Genomic DNA, 17492 nt, shown 5'->3' on the forward strand with positions numbered 1-17492 from the left:
CCTGAAGTCAGGAGCATCCTCCGGGTCTCCCATGCAGGTGCAGGGGCCCAAGCACTTGGGCCATCTTCCACTGCTTTCCCAGGCTGCAATCAGACAGCTGGATAGGAAGAGGAGCAGCTAGGACATGAACCATCACCCACACGGGATGCTGATGCCACAGGCAGAAGTCTAGTCTAATACACCACAGCACTGGTCCCCTCAAACAAAAAACACCTTTTTAAACACCTCAAAAGTACTCTAAACTTCTCTTATCAGAAATAGCAGGCTCATTATCTATATAAACTAATACTTATGATTATTCCAATGCATAACAAACAGGCACTAGGTTCCAGTGATAACACTCCTACAGCTAACACGACAAGCAAGGACTGGTCTTGAGGATTTCTGGGTGTGCCTGTCAGGTGCAAACACCTGTGAGCATGTTTACGGAGGATGACGACGACAGGGCGGAGCAACAACTGCTTGTTCCTGCAGGAGATCTTTCCTAGCCAACAGCTCTTCATGGTGGGAGAATTCCATATGGACGCAGGAAGCCTTCATTGGAAGTCCACCACATTTTTTTTTCTTCTTTAACACAAAATGCCACGAAAGGACCCAAGTCTCCCTCGCCATCATTCACTCCAAGCACTGTCAACAGCCCATCTGAAGAGGAGACGGGCGCCCGCTCAGCACTGGAGGTCACGTGCCAACGCAGCGCTTAGGAAACCACAGGAACCAGCGAGAGCAGCAGGGCTGCCCGAGACCGGAAGGCTCAGCCCACCTGCTGCCAACTTCCGCGCGCACAGAGGACGCACTGAGAAGCTATCAAACGTCAATCTCAAGGCAGAAAACCCTACCGTGCTGCCGCAGGTCTTCATTCGGACCGACCTCAAGCCACTACCACGTACACTCGCCCAAAATGGGAAGCAGAGCCCCGGCAGCCACGGTGCGGTGCGAGCGCTGTTATCAGATTGCTACGATCAGTGAGCTCTGCAGGACAGCGGCAGTACCCCCCTCCCCAGCCCACGGGAGAACGACACTGACAACTGGCAAGCCCACCACCACCACGATCATTTATGGAGAACCGACCTTGGGGCAGGCCGATGCCAGAGGTTTCCATGGTTCACCTAACTTAATCCTTACAACGCAGCGAGATGGAGAATATAAGTTTAACAGTCATTACGGGCTAACCATGTGTGAGGCATTACCTAAGGGCTTTTTCTTTACCCCATTTAAGCACAGTAATAAATCCACACATGTTTCATCATCTCCGTTTTACAGGAGAAACCGAGGCACTGAGGGATTCATTAACTTTCTAGCTGGCAGGTGGCCAAATCAGCATCTGAGACCGTGCAGCCTGTTTCTAATGCCCACCTGTTTAACTCCGAGAGTCACAGCTTCACAGAATTTCCCTCCCATGCTTCTAGACAAAGGTTCAGGCCTCAATGATGAGGTGGACCAGGCAAAATGCACTGGTCTAACCACAGAACCTACTTTCCCAAGCTCGCGTGTGCTCTCTCCCCACCAAGAACGGGCATCTGGATATTTTTAATATCAGACAAAAGTAGTTCCCACCTAGTGGTTCACCACCCAAATGCCTGGCATGGCTGGAGCTGGGCTGCACCAAAGCTGGGAGCCGAGACCTCAACCCAGGTCTCCCGCACGGGTAGTAAGGATCTGACTGCTGGAGCAAGGACTTGCTGCCTCCCAGGGTATGCATTAGCAGGAAACTGGGGATCAAACATAGGTATTATGAGGGAGAATGGGGAACATCTTAGCTACAGGGCCAAATTCCCACCCAAAGGGGCATTTGACCTTGGACGTGAACGATGAGGATTTCGGGAGATGGAGGGAAAGGGCATGGGTGTTCCCTGAGGGGTGGGCGGAGGAAAGGGTGTGCACAGAGAGCCTTTGGTCATAGAGGGGTCAACAGCAACAGACAGCCTGAAATGGCACAGGCCCTGCTCACCCTGTTCTTGGAAGAAGTGGCCCAGAAAAGACACCGCACCCAGGCAGGATGGGGCACTGCAGAGAACAGCATCCCTGCCACCCTCAAACTACCATCAACCAGCTGCCATCACTTTTTGTAAATTTTTGTAAATTCGCCTCTCACCATCGTCCAAAGATGCCAGGAAACACTCACTTCCTGTTTGCAAGAGGCTTTGCCAAGACCATCATGGCCATAAAGCCGCATACCCTCATATATCAGGCCCCTCATGCCAGACACATCTACGTTTTATGAAAGCAGACAATTATGGTTATTCTACTTAGAAGCAGAGCACAGCCGGCGCAGGAGCCAGACTCTGAACCCCACATTCGGAGCAAAGCTGATGCGTCAGCCAACCCTGGAGTAGGGGAGGGTGCCCAAGATGCGTCTGGACAGAACTCCCAGCAAGGCTGGGCGTGTTTGGTGACTCTGCTGGGCAGGGACACTTGGTGCTGTGCTAACAGGGAGCATGGCCCCACAGTGATGATTTCCTGCCCGTGGGAGATGAGCGCCACTGTGGGGAAAGTGAGGACAACACAGTACTGGACAGGCCACGCGGGGACCGCCACCCTCAAGCTTACTTGTAAGCATCTCTCTCCTAAGCCAGCCTGCCCTGGGGCTAGGGAAGGCAGAGACAGGTGCATGGCCCCAGCCGGCCGGAGTCAGCTGCCCTCACTGGAAGATGAGAATTTTCATCACAGTCCCAAAATACCTGCGGAAAACACTTACTCAAGGGCACAAGCAACAAAGCTTGTACACTGTCACCTGAGACCCATCTGCCCCCCCCCCCAAAAGTCAAGCTTTGATGCTTTTGTGTAATGCTCATTTAATCGTCACTGAACAGCTGTCAAGTTCTTGCTATGTGCCAGACACTGCGCTTGTCCCAGGGGATACAGTAATGAGCTAGACCTACAGGAAGCCTGCCCTGAAGGTATTCCCAAGTGTAGCCAGAGACACAGACAATCAAGTGAGCAATTGCAATACATTATGGCAAGTGTTACACGGGGGCCACTTAACAAAGGCTAGACAAGTCGAGGAAGACTTCCTAGGAAAAGCTTTTCCTTTAATACCTGAAAAATGCATAGCACCTGGACCTCAAAGTACAGTGAGTAAGATACTGAGACTGTTCTAGGAAAAAGCAACAGATTCACGTACAAAGGTGTGGGGAGCAACTGAGACTAGACTAAATTACTGGAACTAGGACTAATTCTATGCATCTGATCTCCCACAATATGGCGCTGGGGAGGAGCAAACAACTTCTACGCAGCTGCCTCATCAATTTGACTGATAAGCTGCAGGAGCTGATCCTGCTCCTGATTGGAGGAGAGCAGCGTGCTCGGCATGTGGGCAGCAGAGTTGGGATTGGTGGAAGAGGACTATAAAGGAGGAGAGAGACAACATGCACCAGCGAACATCTGAGGAACATCTGAGCAACCCCTGAGAGAGCCGGCCGGTAGTGTGCCGCTCCTCCGCTGAGGCGGAGAGTGGGGGGGCCGGCAGCTAACCCGGGAAGGGCCGGGCAGAAAGAACAGCGCAGGGTTTAGTGTCGTTCCTCCGCGAATGAGGGAGCGACACAAAGGTCCCAAGGTGAGAGAAGGGTGTAGAGATACTGCAGGCAGTTCCCAAAGACTGCAGATAAGGATATAAGAAAAATCAAAATGAACGCCAAGGCTGAAGCGCTGCATGCGGCCAGGTTACAGCCAGCCTTAGAGGCCAAGTTGAAGGAAGTTATCCTCTATCTTAAGGCCTGTGGAAGTCCTTGAAGAGCTCTAAGCATGAAAATACGTCATTAGGTTTAAGTCTTGGAAAGGTCAGGTTGACTATGGACTGCAAGAACGGGAGATTGCTTGGGGAGGATGTTGCAATCGTGTCAATGAAAGATGATGCTGGCTGGGACCCGGGTAGTGGCCCAAGGTACGATGACTCAGAGTGGGCTGGCACTGTGGTAAGCAAGTTAAGCATCCCATACGGGTGCCAGTTTGAGTCCCAGCTGCTCTGCTTCCGATCCAGCTCCCTACTAATAGCCTAGGGAAAGCAGTGGAAGATACCCCCCATGTCCCTTGGGTCCCTGCACCCATGTGGGAGACCCGAATGATGCGCCTGGCTCCTGGCTTCGGCCTGGCGCAGCCCTAACTGTTGCAGCCATCTGGGGAGAGAGCCAGCAGATGGATGACCTCTTCCTGTCTCTCCCTCCTCTCTCTGTAACTCAGCCTTTCAAATAAGTAAATCTTAAAAAAAAAAAGAGCTATTTAGATGACTGGGTTGGCAGGACTTGGTGTTGGGCAGGACAGACAGAAGACATGAGTAAAAGGAGACTCAGGACGGTCTCACACCACTTCCCTGCCTCCCTAGGGAACAACTGGATTGAGAAGCAGCAGAGTTAGATGGTGAGAAGGAAAGGGAATGAGTGAATCCTGAGACAGAAAAGGAGTTTGGGGCACTTTAAGGTGTCCGACTGAAGACACGCAGTAGACAGGTGACTAAACTCTTATGGGCACAGAAGGAGAAGCCCGGGTGGGGTACAGGTGTATAAGTCATTGCTGTAGAAATGGCCTCTGGGGCCTGGGACATGCAGCAGCTGTTCAGAGAAAGCAGTGAGTGGGCCGGGAGATCGTGGATGCCACTAGTGGCAACAATAACTCTAAAACCCACTGCAGAGGTGTTCTGAGGACCAGGCCGCTTCCTGTGCAGGGCCAGGCGTGCACCAAGCACCCATCGGTCATTTCTCACCAGCATCCAGTGTAGTGTGTGACTTGTAGTTCGGAGAAACAGCAGGTACACAACACACCCACGCTGGATATGCTGCTCGCACGCAGACCCACAGCCAAATGAGGCTTATTTCTGAACAGCACTTTGAGCAAAGAACAGCCCTTGACGTTTTCCATTTCCCCAACAGCCCATGAGCAAGCAAGGAAACTTGTTTCTCATCTAAGAGATCCAAAGAGCTTGCTAAGATCCTTCAGAATGTAAGAAGCTATAAATCAGGACCTGAACCCCAGTGTCCTGGCTGGAGGTTCACTGATGATTACAAGTCGTCTCCCTTCTTCACCTGCATGGAAATCTATTTGTTGATTCATCCCAAGAACACTCCAAAATGTTTCCATTGGCTTTCAAGATGATGTTCACCTGAGATCATCCCTGCCCTGTTAGCTGGCTACACCTGGTGCTGTACAGGGGCTGGGGTCAAACACCTTTCAGAGATAAATTTCACTACTGCTATAGCACTCCCGTCCATAGTCTTGCCATCTGCCAGACAGGAAGCGCCAATGGTCAGTCCACATTTGCGAAACACTAAATAGATGACCAAACTATGCTTTATCCTGCCCATCCCCATTATTTCCAAAGAACTGGTAGAAGAAGAATGAAGGCAGTCCACATAGGCAAAGGAAATTCATGTATTTTCCTGCACTTCAATTTAGCGTAAGAAAATCTAGCTGGTGTGTGTTCAATTAAATGAATCTCATGCCTCAGGTTCAGATCAAAAGCAGCAATGTTGTGTGTTCAGAACTCTGGAGAGGCTGACGGTTGCTTGAAATGTATTTGTGCTCCTGGACGCAGCATTGAGTCAGGAAGGGTTAGTCTCTAGCTGACACTGTGTTCCGACAAGCACGCAGACAGCGAGGTGAGTCACCACGTCAGCCACTTCATCAGAGTTCCTCCGGGCAACGAGGGGCTCAGCAGCGCGTAATTAAAGCCAGAGACACTGAGCACTAAGGGGGCCAGAAAGATCCAGGTGAGAGTGATGAAGACTGAAACCAGGCATTTATCCCTGCTCTTTCCTCAAATCCACGAAAATGGCAGAAGGATCTTGTTACAGACAGAAGCCCACAAGGATGAAGAAAATGGGAAGAGAAAAAAACAGCAATGAAATTTTGGAAGCTGGAGAGCAGATGGCCAGTGGTAAGGAACTCAACAAAGCTGCAAATACGAATCCTAAGGCAAGAGTGGGCAAGCCATGGAGCAAGCAGATTCATGTTGTGTAACTCCCCGACGGCTCAGGAATTAGCAACACCAGGCATTTCTGGAAGGAGGGGTTTATGTTAGGGCCAAACACAAGAGGATGGACTGGAAGTCTAGAAGAGACTGTCGGACCCCCAGGCTTCCCTCCTACACAGCACAGTAGGTCATAGGATCGTCCCAGTTCATCATTCCTCCCTCCACCATGGGGCTTCGTAGTTGTTCCCCCTAAAAGCAGAATATATAGAAGGGCACTTCAAGAAGTTCACAGAACCTGCCTATTATGAAATGACTGTGCATGGATTTCAAAAAAGATTTCTGCCCAAAAACAAATACCTTGTTTATAAAGTTTTATTTACTTGAGAGGGAGAGAGATGAAAGAGAGCTCCCACCTGCTCGTTCTCTCCCTACACGCCCACAACAGCAGGTGGACCAAAGCCAGGTGTTTGGAACTCAAGCTGGACATCCATGTGGATAGCAGGGACTACCTGAGCCTGGGTCTGCATTAGCAGGAAACTGGAATTAGGAGCTGGAGCTGGGAACTGAACCCAGCTACCCCAGTATGGGATGCGGATGTCCTAACCAGCAGCTTAACTGCGTAGCCCAACACCCACCTCTACATAGATCTCTTAATTCCATTCCCCATGAACTTCTGCAGCACTCACGTGTCTGCCTCACCGATGCTGTGCTTGGCCAATGGAAGGTGGCCAGAGGCGCCAACGAACACGTTCTGAGCCTGGACTATTAAAGACACTGTTTGCATACGCTTGCCATGTTAAAGGTCTGGCACGGCCTTGAGAACAGGAGACTGTCGGCCCAAGAGTGAGTGCCTCATGCGGTAGCCCGCGGCCTGAATCCAAGCCCAAGCAGGCCCAGCTGCCCTGAAATCATAGGAGCTGGCGGCAAGTGCTCAGGGTAGCAGGACATCACTGCCACTTGTGGTTATGTGTCCCAGAGCTTCGTTGGCTGAGGTGGCCATAGGCTCCCTAGAAATGAGATACCGTGGTAACAGAACCCACAAGGTGTGCAATTGGCCTGGGGGAAACAGGACACAGTGGTCATATTAAGGTGTTGCCACATTTATTTCCAGAGGCTAAAAAAACTACTAGGCAAATATCACAGGAGCCTAGAAAAATGGCTTTCCATGTTGCATAACAGCAAAATATTTGGTGTAATTATTATTTCCGGTAGCTGGGAAGATTAAAAATGTAGCTAATGAGCCCGAAGCCTTGAGCACGGAGGTTTCCAGACAAAATGTTGACAGCAAGGGCTGGGGTGTTACTCTGCAGCTGGCCAACGCTAGTGAGGAGTTGGTAAATAGGGCAGAATTTAGGGGGAGGCCCGGTCCACTCACGTGCAGCAGGCGGTGCGTCCCCGGTGGGAGCCCACACGCCTTGCCCCACCCCTCTCAGCTGGGCCTTGGATGCTTCCCAGCTGGGTTTGAAAAGGCCCTTCCGCGCCTGCCCCTCGCCATGCCCGGCGCCCCCTAGAGGGCTTTACTCAGACCATTCTTGAGCACCGCTCCCGGTGCCTGGGGCTCAGCAAACACTCCCTGCACAAATCAATACCTGGTCTTCAGCTACTCATGCAACACCCTACTGGGAAAAAGCCCCAGACCGCAGCCCCCTCCGCCGCCTGTCTTCCTGGCGCAAGCACTGAACACACACAGAGAAGGCGAATGTAGGTCACTCAGGTCCCCAAGTCTGTGGAACAAAACCGTGAGCACAGCTCCTGGGTTCCTGTGCTCCCGCCTCACCCCAGGCCGGCTGACACCCACCAGGCTTACAAACCACCCCTCCTCTGCCTAGCACAGGTGGTACCAGACACACTCAGCCCTCACTCCGGGGGAAAGGCTTCTCGTGTGGACACCCCTGGGCCTGCTCTCCCTACCCCCCACCCCCACCCCAATCCCAGAAGCAGAACGCACATGCTATCAGCAGGCTTTTTTTTTAAATAATTTTTTTATTTAATAAATGTGAATTTACAAAGTGCAACTTTTGTATTGTGGCTTCCCCCCTCCAACCTCCCCCCCTCCCGTGGCCCTCCCCTCTCCCACTCCCTCTCCCATCCTGCCCTTCATCGAGTTTCATTTTCAATTACCTTCATATACTGAAGATCAACTTAGTATATACTAAGCAAGGATTTTAACAGGCTGCACTCACACAACCGCACAAGGTATAGGGTATTGTTCGACTAGTAGTGTTGTCTTTAAGTTTCATAGTAAAACACATTAAGGACAGAGATCCCACGTGGGGAGCCTGTACTCAGTGACTCCCGTTGTTGATTTAACAGTTGGCACTCTTATTTATGACGTCAGCAATCACCCGAGGCTCTTGCCATGAGCTGTCTAGGCTATGGAAGCCCCTTGAGTTCACCAACTCTGAACTTGTTTAGTCAAGGCCGTATCACAGTGGAGGTTCCTTCCTCCCTTCGGAGAAAGGCGCCTCCCTCCGGAGAAAGGCGCCTCCCTCCTTGATGGCCTGTTCCTTCCGCTGGGGTCTTGTTCACCAGGATCTTTCATTTAGGTTGCTTTTGTCACCGTGTCGTGGCTTTCCATGCCTGTGAGACTCTCGTGGGCCTTTTAGCCAGATGTGAATGTCCCAAGGGTTGATTCTGAGGCGGGAGTGCTGTTTTGGACGTTTGCCATTCTATGAGTCTGCTGTGTGTCCTGCTTCCCCTGCAGGATCATTCTCTCCCTTTTAATTCTATCCTTCATTGTTTGCTTACACTGGTCTTATTTGTGAAATCTCTTTGACACTTACCCTATCTTTTTGATCGGTTGTGTATTTATACTTATCACTTTACCAAGTGCACTGGCGTTGGTACCTGCCTCCTTGGTAAGATTGAGTTGAAATCCCCTGGCACATTTCTAGTTCCACCGTTGGAGGTAAGTCCGAGTGATATCAGCAGGCTCTTGATGGGGGCTCTCCATCAGCTCCCAAACCCAAACTGAACACCGGGGAAGGTGAAGGGAGGGAGGAGGGAGACTTTGGACAACAAAGCGGGGAGGCTCCAGGTTTCCTGGGACTGATTTTTTCCAGGCTGCTCAGAGAGCAAAGCGATCCTTGTCGGGGTGAGTGGAGGGTCTTCCACGCAGGCTGTCTCACACGCACACACACACACACACACACACATACACAGACCCGCACGGGCAACCACAGTGCACAGAGCCAGCTGCCAGGGGGGCAAGAGCAAGACTCTTCTTGTTTTTTTGATGTCACTCTAATAAGCAGTTATCTGACAGTCCGTGCAATGCTCTCTCTCTCTCATTCTGCAGCATACGTGTGTATACATACACCTGTGTTGCCACACAATTGCAAAGAAAGTGCCTTTTGTGAATGTTTGCAGCAGCATTTACGGCTTAGGGACAACTGTGGGCCTGTGACCCGGATGCTTCAATTCTGATTAGGTGTCTCTTTCCACCAGCTGTGTTTGCAGCAACAGCATGCCATCGCCGTTTGTGGTTATGCATCCCAGAGCTTAGTGGGCCAACACCTTCTCTTTCCCAGCATTCCCTTTGGTCTACCTCCTTGCCTTCCTCTGGAGGAGCCGGGTGGCTGCGCTGACTGTATCAAGCCTGCATTTCTCTCTGGGAAGCTTGCTCCCCCAGTGCAGTGAGCCATCAGAACAGTGTGCATCTGCCCTTGGAAAAACAACGGCGTCCCTTCAAGCCGGAGGCACGTGGCACAGCGGCACAGCCTCCCTCCCCCTTTCCCCCTCTCCACTGTCACCAGATGAACTACAGCCACGGCTGCAGTGGCACAGTCCTCCGCCTGGGAGTGTCTGCCTGCTGGCTCTCCCCAAAGTAAAGAACCCGGCGGGAAGCACGAGGTTGCCCCAGCCCCGTGGAAGTCTTTGTGACATGAGCCGAGGCTCAGCTGTTGGCTCTGAGGACCCTGCCCTCACTTAAGCCAACCGTGTTTGTCATCATCTCTCCTGCCTCCAGTTAGGAGAGACGTAGAGAGCCAGGCACACATCTGCATTGCCCTGACTGTCCCATCACAACAAAGATGGCACGCAGCTCTCTGTCTGTCCTTTGCAGAGCTAAGGAAATCTCGCTGTAGCGTCACAGACCTCAGAGGGCCTGTGATAGATTAAAAAAAAAAAAAAAAAAACAGTTCAAAGAGAACCAGGGCCCAGCCCAGAGCTGGGTCAGGCTAATGACATGCCAGGTACAGAAAGGTCCAGGTTTTAAGATGACTGGGTTCAATAAACCAACACAAACCAGTTTCTCGAAGAGTTTATCCAAACACAGCTGGTGGAAAGAGACACCCAAGCAGAATCGAAGCATCCGGGTCATAGAACCACAGTTGTCCCTAAGCCATAAATGCTGCTGCAAACATACACAAAAGGCACTTTCTTTGCAATTGAGTGGCAACACAGGTGTATGTATCTGTATACACATATATTCCGCAGAGTGAGAGAGAGAACAAAAGAGAGAGATCGCATTGCATGGACAGTCAGATACTGCTTACTAGAATGAGGGCTAAAAAGAATATGGCCAACCAGTTACACTCCTTAGTCCCCACTTAAACCTAGCCTCAAAGGACTGAGCAAGGAACAAGAGACCCTATGAGGCTAAAGATCTTTTCCTCTGACCCATGCCACCATGCCCAGGTAGAAGGAAATAATCATTCAAAACTTGCACTTCCTAGCCGGCATTGTGGCATGGCAGGTTAAGCCACCGCCTGCAATGCTAGCATCCCATATGGGTGCTAGTTCAGGCCCCAGCTGCTCCACTTCTGATCCAGCTCCCTGCTAACATGCCTGGGAAAGCAGCAGAGGAGGGCCCAAGTGCTTGGGCCCCTGCACCCATGTGGGAGATCCAGAGGAAGCTCTGGGCTCCTGGCTTTGGCCTGGCCCAGCCTCAGCTGTTGAGGCCATTTGGGGAGTGAACCAGTAGATACACAACCTCTCTGCCCTATGCGCTCTCTCTATAACTCTGCCTTTCAAATAAATAAGAAAATCTTTAAGAAAAGAAAAAAAATGCACTTCATTTTCATTCTTAAAATACATTTTACCCGAAGTACATTTTATAGCTTAATAAAATACAGAGATATCAATTAGGGAAAAGCTAAATTCTGAAAAAGCCTTATTTAAATAAAAATTTATTGTGTTTCTTCCCTCCCCATTCCCATAGAAATACATGAAAACAGGAAAGATTTCTTCTTTAATGCATCTCCGGGAAGCATGGGGCTCTTTTGCTAATTCACTGAGATTTATGAATATAATTGTGATGCTTGCCTTATTGAGAAGGATCCAGTTCTGCATGCGATAAATTCAGAGAAAACAAACAAGGAAAACAGTTTTCAAATGAACAGTACAATCAAATATAGACCATCTATTTAGACTCAGCAATGTTAGCATAACAAATGAGCTTTAAAAAAGGGAAAATAATTATTAGGCAGATGGGTGGTGAAAAGAAGAGTTGAGTTTTTTTTTCTCTCAAGTACAAAGCCTTAATCTGAAGCCAAGCAAAGATAAAGATAAACAAGAAGTTGCCCTCCACTGCCAAAGAGCATAATACTCAGGAAATTAAATGGAATCAGTTTGAAATACTGACTACAGCTAATATGAACTTAGCATCCTGATGCCAAACGCAACATTAAAGCAAGTTCCCTATTTTTAGGGCTTTGTATCTTGCTGGTTGCGTAATGAACCAGGATACGTCTTGGCAAACCTGCGGGCAGCCTGGAAGATATTTGTTTTCTTTCCAAAAATAGCTGGAGTCTCCTAAAATGTGGAGTGGATGCAGTGACCAGAGCACTTGAGGAATCTGCCTCAACCACTAGATCAAAAGAGTTGCACCAGGAGCCCCGAGCTAAGGGCCCCACACCTTGTCTGGTTATTCAGGGACCTGCGGGAACACACGGAGAGCAATTGAAAAATCAGTGCTTTGGGTGTGGTGTGTGTGACACGTTGTATGGAATTGCTAGGAAAAACCAGGGAGTTCCAGAGCTGAGGCCTTGCCAGGCTGTTGGCACTGTGCCCCTGACCTGGGACCTACCAGGTCACGGCACCCCCAAACAGAGGCCCCCACCTGGCATCTTGGCACATGCCTCCCAGCATCAGCAGAAGACTTGCCCCTTTCACCCGTGAGACCAACAGAGTGACTCGGGCTATTTTACTTCTGTGTCAGCATCACCAGGGACTCAAAACTCAAGCAGTATAATTCCCCCACGGGCATCAGTCACCATGTTGGACTTCAGTCCCCTCACCTACACGACAAGAGAGGAAAGGGCCAGCCCCGACAGTCTCTGAGGTCCTCCCCAGCTCTAAAAATGGAATCACAGCGAGCGACTGAGATAACCATCTCAGGCACCAGCAATGAGCATGTTTGTATGTGGCCACAGCTCACAGCTGGCTAGAGATGGACCAACGGGCTCCCCAGGGGCTTTGAGGACAGTTTATAATCCCGTTATAATCTCATAATGCTCAAGGGCATGTACTCTCACAGCGCAGTGACTCACACATTCAATGTAGGGGAGGCCATTCAGAGGAGGCTATACGTGATGATGGCACTATCTCCTGTTAATCCTGTAAATGGGCTATTATCCCCACCGTGCACTGCCGGAAGAGGAAGCTGAGTCAGAGAGAGGCTGGATAATTCTCCCAACCATGCTCGGAACTGGGACTCCAACCCAAGCAATGCCGTTTCATTTTATACGCAACCACGCAGTATCTGAGAGATGCCAGTTCCTTAAAATTCTAGCCTACTTTTATGTCATCTTTAAAACTTTTTCCTTGGGAGAAATTCCAATCAGCTAGAGCAGTTGCGGAAATGGCGGAAGTTGCTAGCATTATGCTTCATCGACCCTGAGAACGCTTTAGTGAATGCAGCCTGCATCTGTGAGACAACCACCAAACTCTGGAAACACAGACAGAGGCAGCACCATCAGCTCAGCCAGTTCCGAGTCAGGGCATCATTCGACTGTCCTGGCTGCTCAGCATCCTTCAGCTTGCTACAGCTTCTTCATCTCGCCTTGATTTTCATGATCTTGGAATTTTTGAGGATGACAGCCCAGCTTAAAGAATGCCCCTCGATTTGAGTTTTTCTGATGTATCCTTATTATTAGCTACAAGTTATACTCTAGCCTTGCCAGCACTAATCAGTGGCATAGAATCTTGATTCATCCCATTTCTTGCGATATTAACTGGAGAAATTCTGCAGAAACCCTAGTGTAAATGAATCCTATTTTTCTTTTATAACTTATAAGTACTATGTAAGAAGACACTTTGAGATTCTATAAATATCTCATTCCTCAAGAAACTTTTGAGTCATTTATTTGTTAATTAATTTATTTATATTAATGTGAACCCAGGTTCCTCTTTCACTCATTGGGTTACAATATTTTACCATTTTTTAATGCTCAAGTTATCCCAGGTTTGGTCAGTGGGAAGACCTTCCCAGCTGGCTTCTAGATGCTTCTGACACATCTTCATCATTCTTTGAGTCTTATTCTTTGGCACAACATGCATAACATTCCAGGCTCATCTTGTACTTTGACTGCCCTAGTTCTGAAGTCAGTCATTCCCCAAAGAGTGTTGGTTTCTTTTGTGGGAAATGGTAGTTAGGAGCCAACAATGAGGCATGAGGTGTGCTCATAGCCACTGCTCACTGCTGCCATTGCCCCACCCCACCATAGACGTCCTGTTCACTCTTCTCAGACTCAGCTCTCTACCACTCCAGCTCCCACATCCTGCCCTAAGCCACTGTGGCATTTCTCCCCTAGGACCTAAATACCTAGTCCCCATGCACAGTGAATATCCATCTTGCTGTGCCCCATCTAATGCTTTTGGATTGAACCATTCCAGAAAGACAGAGGAAGAGGGCTCAGACCTCCTTCAGATCACCTCATTCACTATTTCTTCCAGGCACACTGGAAAGAATGTTAAGGAGTTCCCATATTACTCATTTCCATTTTCTGTGTATTTCCATTGAGATGCACAGGTGCCCATCACGCTGTTCTTATGCACTCTTCTGGCCAGTATCCAAAGGTAACGGCAACTCCACTCAGAGCAAAGCTCAGTGAAGTCGCTGCCAGAAGACTTTTAAACATCAGAATCTACTCAAGGAAAAAATAAGTTCCTTCAGTCCTAAGAGCAGGATGCAGTGGGGCACACCGCCACTGACCCAGTGTTCAGGGGAAAAAGTAGGTCAAGTACTTTGAGTCAAAAATGTCCTTGAGCATGCTGGAGCAACTGCTTTTTATGCAGGAGGAGTGTGGGGCCCAGAGCTGGGGGGGTGGGGTTGGTGGGGTGGGAGGAGGGGGAGGTTGTTAGAAAAACAAAAATGTGGGGGCCAGTGCCATGGCTCACTTGGCTAATCCTCCGCCCGCAGCACCGGCATCCCGTGTGGGCGCCAGGTTCTAGTCCCGGTTGCTCCTCTTCCTGTCCAGCTCTCTGCTGTGGCCTGGGAAGGCAGTGGGGGATGGTCCAGGTGCTTGGGCCCCTGCACCCGCATGGGAGACCAGGAGGAAGCACCTGGCTCCTGCTTCAGATCGGCGCAGCACCGGCCGTAGCGGCCATTAGGGGAGTGAACCAACGGAAGGAAGACCTGTCTCTCTGTCTCTCTCTCTCACTGCTATAACTCTACCTGTCAAATAAAAAAAAAAAGAAAGAAAAGAAAAGAAAAGAAAAACAAAAAAGTGGAAAACAGTTCCTGTCATGGGATCTGGAGTTGTCCAGGCCACCTTCACAGCGAAAGGACCCTGGGCGAGTCACAGGGCCTTTGTGTGCTTTGGCTTCTCACCTGTAAAATGAGGAAACAATAGAAAAGGAAGAATAATAATAATCCCCAGAGGTTTTCTTCCAATTTATCTTGGTCTTGAGGCCTCTGCACGATTCTTATCGAATGTCACTTTTACCCTCACCAATAGGGTCCGGTCATCCTGACTTTATTCCTATTCTTCGCATTTCCAAGTCCATTCCTTCTCTGGGGCTTTGAAGTTGCTGTTTCCTCTGCCTGAAACACTCTTGTTGACCCTCAGCTCACAGGCCAAGTGTCACCCATCACACCAGCCTGCTTCATGTCTCCACAGCACTCAACATTTCCTAAATGATCATACTTGTTGGCTTATTTAATTATTGCCTTCGCCTACTAAAACATAAGAATGAGTTTGGGGGCTGGCACTGTGGCACAGCGGGTTAAAGACCCAGCCTGCAGTGCTGGGCATCCCATATGGGCGCCGTTTTGAGTCCCAGCTGCTCCACTTCCAATCCAGCTCTCTGCTGTGGCCTGGAAAGGCAGTAGAAGATGGACCAAGTCCTTGGGCCCCTGCACCTGTGTGGGAGACCCAGAAGAAGCACCTGGCTCCTGGCTTCAGATTGTCCCAGTCCCAGTCATTGTGGCCATTTTGGGAATAACCAGCAGATGGAAGATCTCTCTCTCTCTCTCTCTCTCTCTCTCTCTCTGTAACTGTCTTTCAAACAAATAATAAAAAAAAAAAAAAAAAAAAAAGAAAAACCAAGTTCAGTGACTCTGATTGTTGTCGCTCCCCCTCTTCGTGGAGGAACGACACTAAACCCTGCCTAGGCTTCATATCCGAGTCACGGCACCATTATGTCGCCCCCCCCTCTTCGCGGAGGAACGACACAGGACCCTGCGCTGTTCTTTTGTCTGCTCAGCCCTCCCCGGGTTTGCTGCTGGTTCTTCCCGGGTTGGCTACCGACCCTTCCACCTCCGTGGAAGGGCGGTTCCCCCTGCCACATTCCCCACTTCCGCGGGGGAGCGGCACACCGCCGGCTGGCTCTCTCGGGGGCTGCACAGGTGTTCCCCTTAGATGTTCCTGGTGCATGTGTCTCTCTCCTCCTTTATAGTCCTCTTCCGCCAATCCCAACTCTGCTACCCACACGCCGAGTATGCTGCTCTCCTGCAATCAGGAGCAGGATCAGCTCCTGCAGGTCATCACTCAAGTTGGCGAGAGGCAGCTGCGTAGAAGTTGTTACTGCCTTCTCAGCGCCATATTGTGGGAGAGCAGATGCATAGAACAAGTCTTAATTCCAGTAACAGTCTAGTCCGAGTTGCTCCCCACAGATTGTAACCTCATACCTCAGACAGCAGCTGGCACAAAGAAGGAATATAAGAAACATATATGGCATAAACAATTGAATGGTAGCTGGTTTACATGGTTTTAAAAGAATTGAGACAATAGAAGTAAAATATTTAGCATAGAACCTGGTCCATAGTCAGTCAGCAATATTTGTGAATTAATTTTAAAAAAATGAGGGCTCTATCAGAGTTCAGTCTTGGCTCTTTCCCATTTGGAGCATGACTTTAGGCAAGCTGTATAATTCTATGATATTCCGCTTTCTCATGGGCAAATCCTTAAGAGTGGGCCAGAACATTTTTCAGGGCCCTTCAAGAATTAAAGTCCAATGGTTGTGGCTTCATCTCGTGGTCAAAGCTTTTCACCAGTTCTTCACAGGCAAAGACTGAACTACTGCAGCTTTGGCAGCATCTCAAAAAGCTAGTTATGGTATTTCTTGGGTATTCCAATGTCCATTTTCTTTTTTAAAAATATTTATTTTATTTATTTAAATGGAAGAGTGAGAGAGAGAGAGAATCTTTCATCCATTGGTTCACTCACCAAATGGCCACAATTGCTGAGGCTGGGCCAGAATGAAGCAGAAGCCTGGAACTCCATCTGTGTCTCCCACGTCGGTGGCAGGGAAGCAAGTGCTTGGGCCATCTCCACCGCTTTCCCAGGAACATTAGCAGGGAGCTGGATTAGAAGTGGAGCAGCCTGGACTGGAACCAGTCCTCATGCTGGATGCTGGCATCACAGGCAGTAGCTTAACCTGTTGCACCATAACACTGGCCCCATCCAGTGTCCATTTTCTAATTCAAGTTTACAAACGAGTTTCCAGACAACAAACTACGAGCATTTTCTACTACCCCTCAAGTCTCTCCCTTACCCTCACTGTCAGTGACAAAACAAAGGCTGGTCTTAGCTTCACATGTGGCTTGGGCCAGGTGTAAAAGATTCAGCAAGTTGGAATCCAGGGAATTATCAGAAAGACTATAAAAGTTGTCATTTTACCATGAGATTTCTAGACCCTGGATAGAAATCTGCAGTCTTAGGTGAGCATCATCTTATCTCCAAAGGAAAATTCCCTAAAAATACTATTAAAGCAGAGAGCCAAATGGTTGCTCACGTATTACTCCCAAGGAAAATGCAGACACCTACACTTACCCACACAAAAACCCACGCTCATCTCAATGACCCTGAAGCCAGTGACTTAGCAATCACCCACCCTTGAAGAAGTACCTCTGCCCAAGAAGGAGAGAAACAGTGCAATGTCTCATAGACCGAATCGTGCTGTGACAAAGTGTGCCAAACTCAAGTTAGGAGTCTGTATTCGCCTTTCTACCTTGAGAGCCCAACAGAACACACAGGCTACTTACAACAGAAACAAACACAAAAGAACACGGGTAAACCTCTCTCCCATTCAGCCTGTTCCCATTTCTTGATTTGTTTGAGCCAAAGCTGGCTTTTGGTCTGTCTGTTCAGTAACTGACTTTGATGAAGTCACTTTTAGTACTTCCAAGTCTGCTACCTGCACCCTT

General features: G+C 49.4%; 1 protein-coding gene across 2 annotated transcripts in view; it reads right to left on the reverse strand.

The window, feature by feature from the left end:
* Positions 1-17492, reverse strand: part of NCALD (neurocalcin delta) — a 449552-nt gene that overhangs the window by 227689 nt on the left and 204371 nt on the right. The gene's annotated exons all lie outside the window — the stretch shown is intronic.

Source organism: Oryctolagus cuniculus, chromosome 6, assembly GCF_051225735.1.
Source record: "Oryctolagus cuniculus isolate XC-2025 breed Fujian yellow rabbit chromosome 6, ASM5122573v1, whole genome shotgun sequence".
Taxonomy (NCBI): domain Eukaryota; kingdom Metazoa; phylum Chordata; class Mammalia; order Lagomorpha; family Leporidae; genus Oryctolagus; species Oryctolagus cuniculus.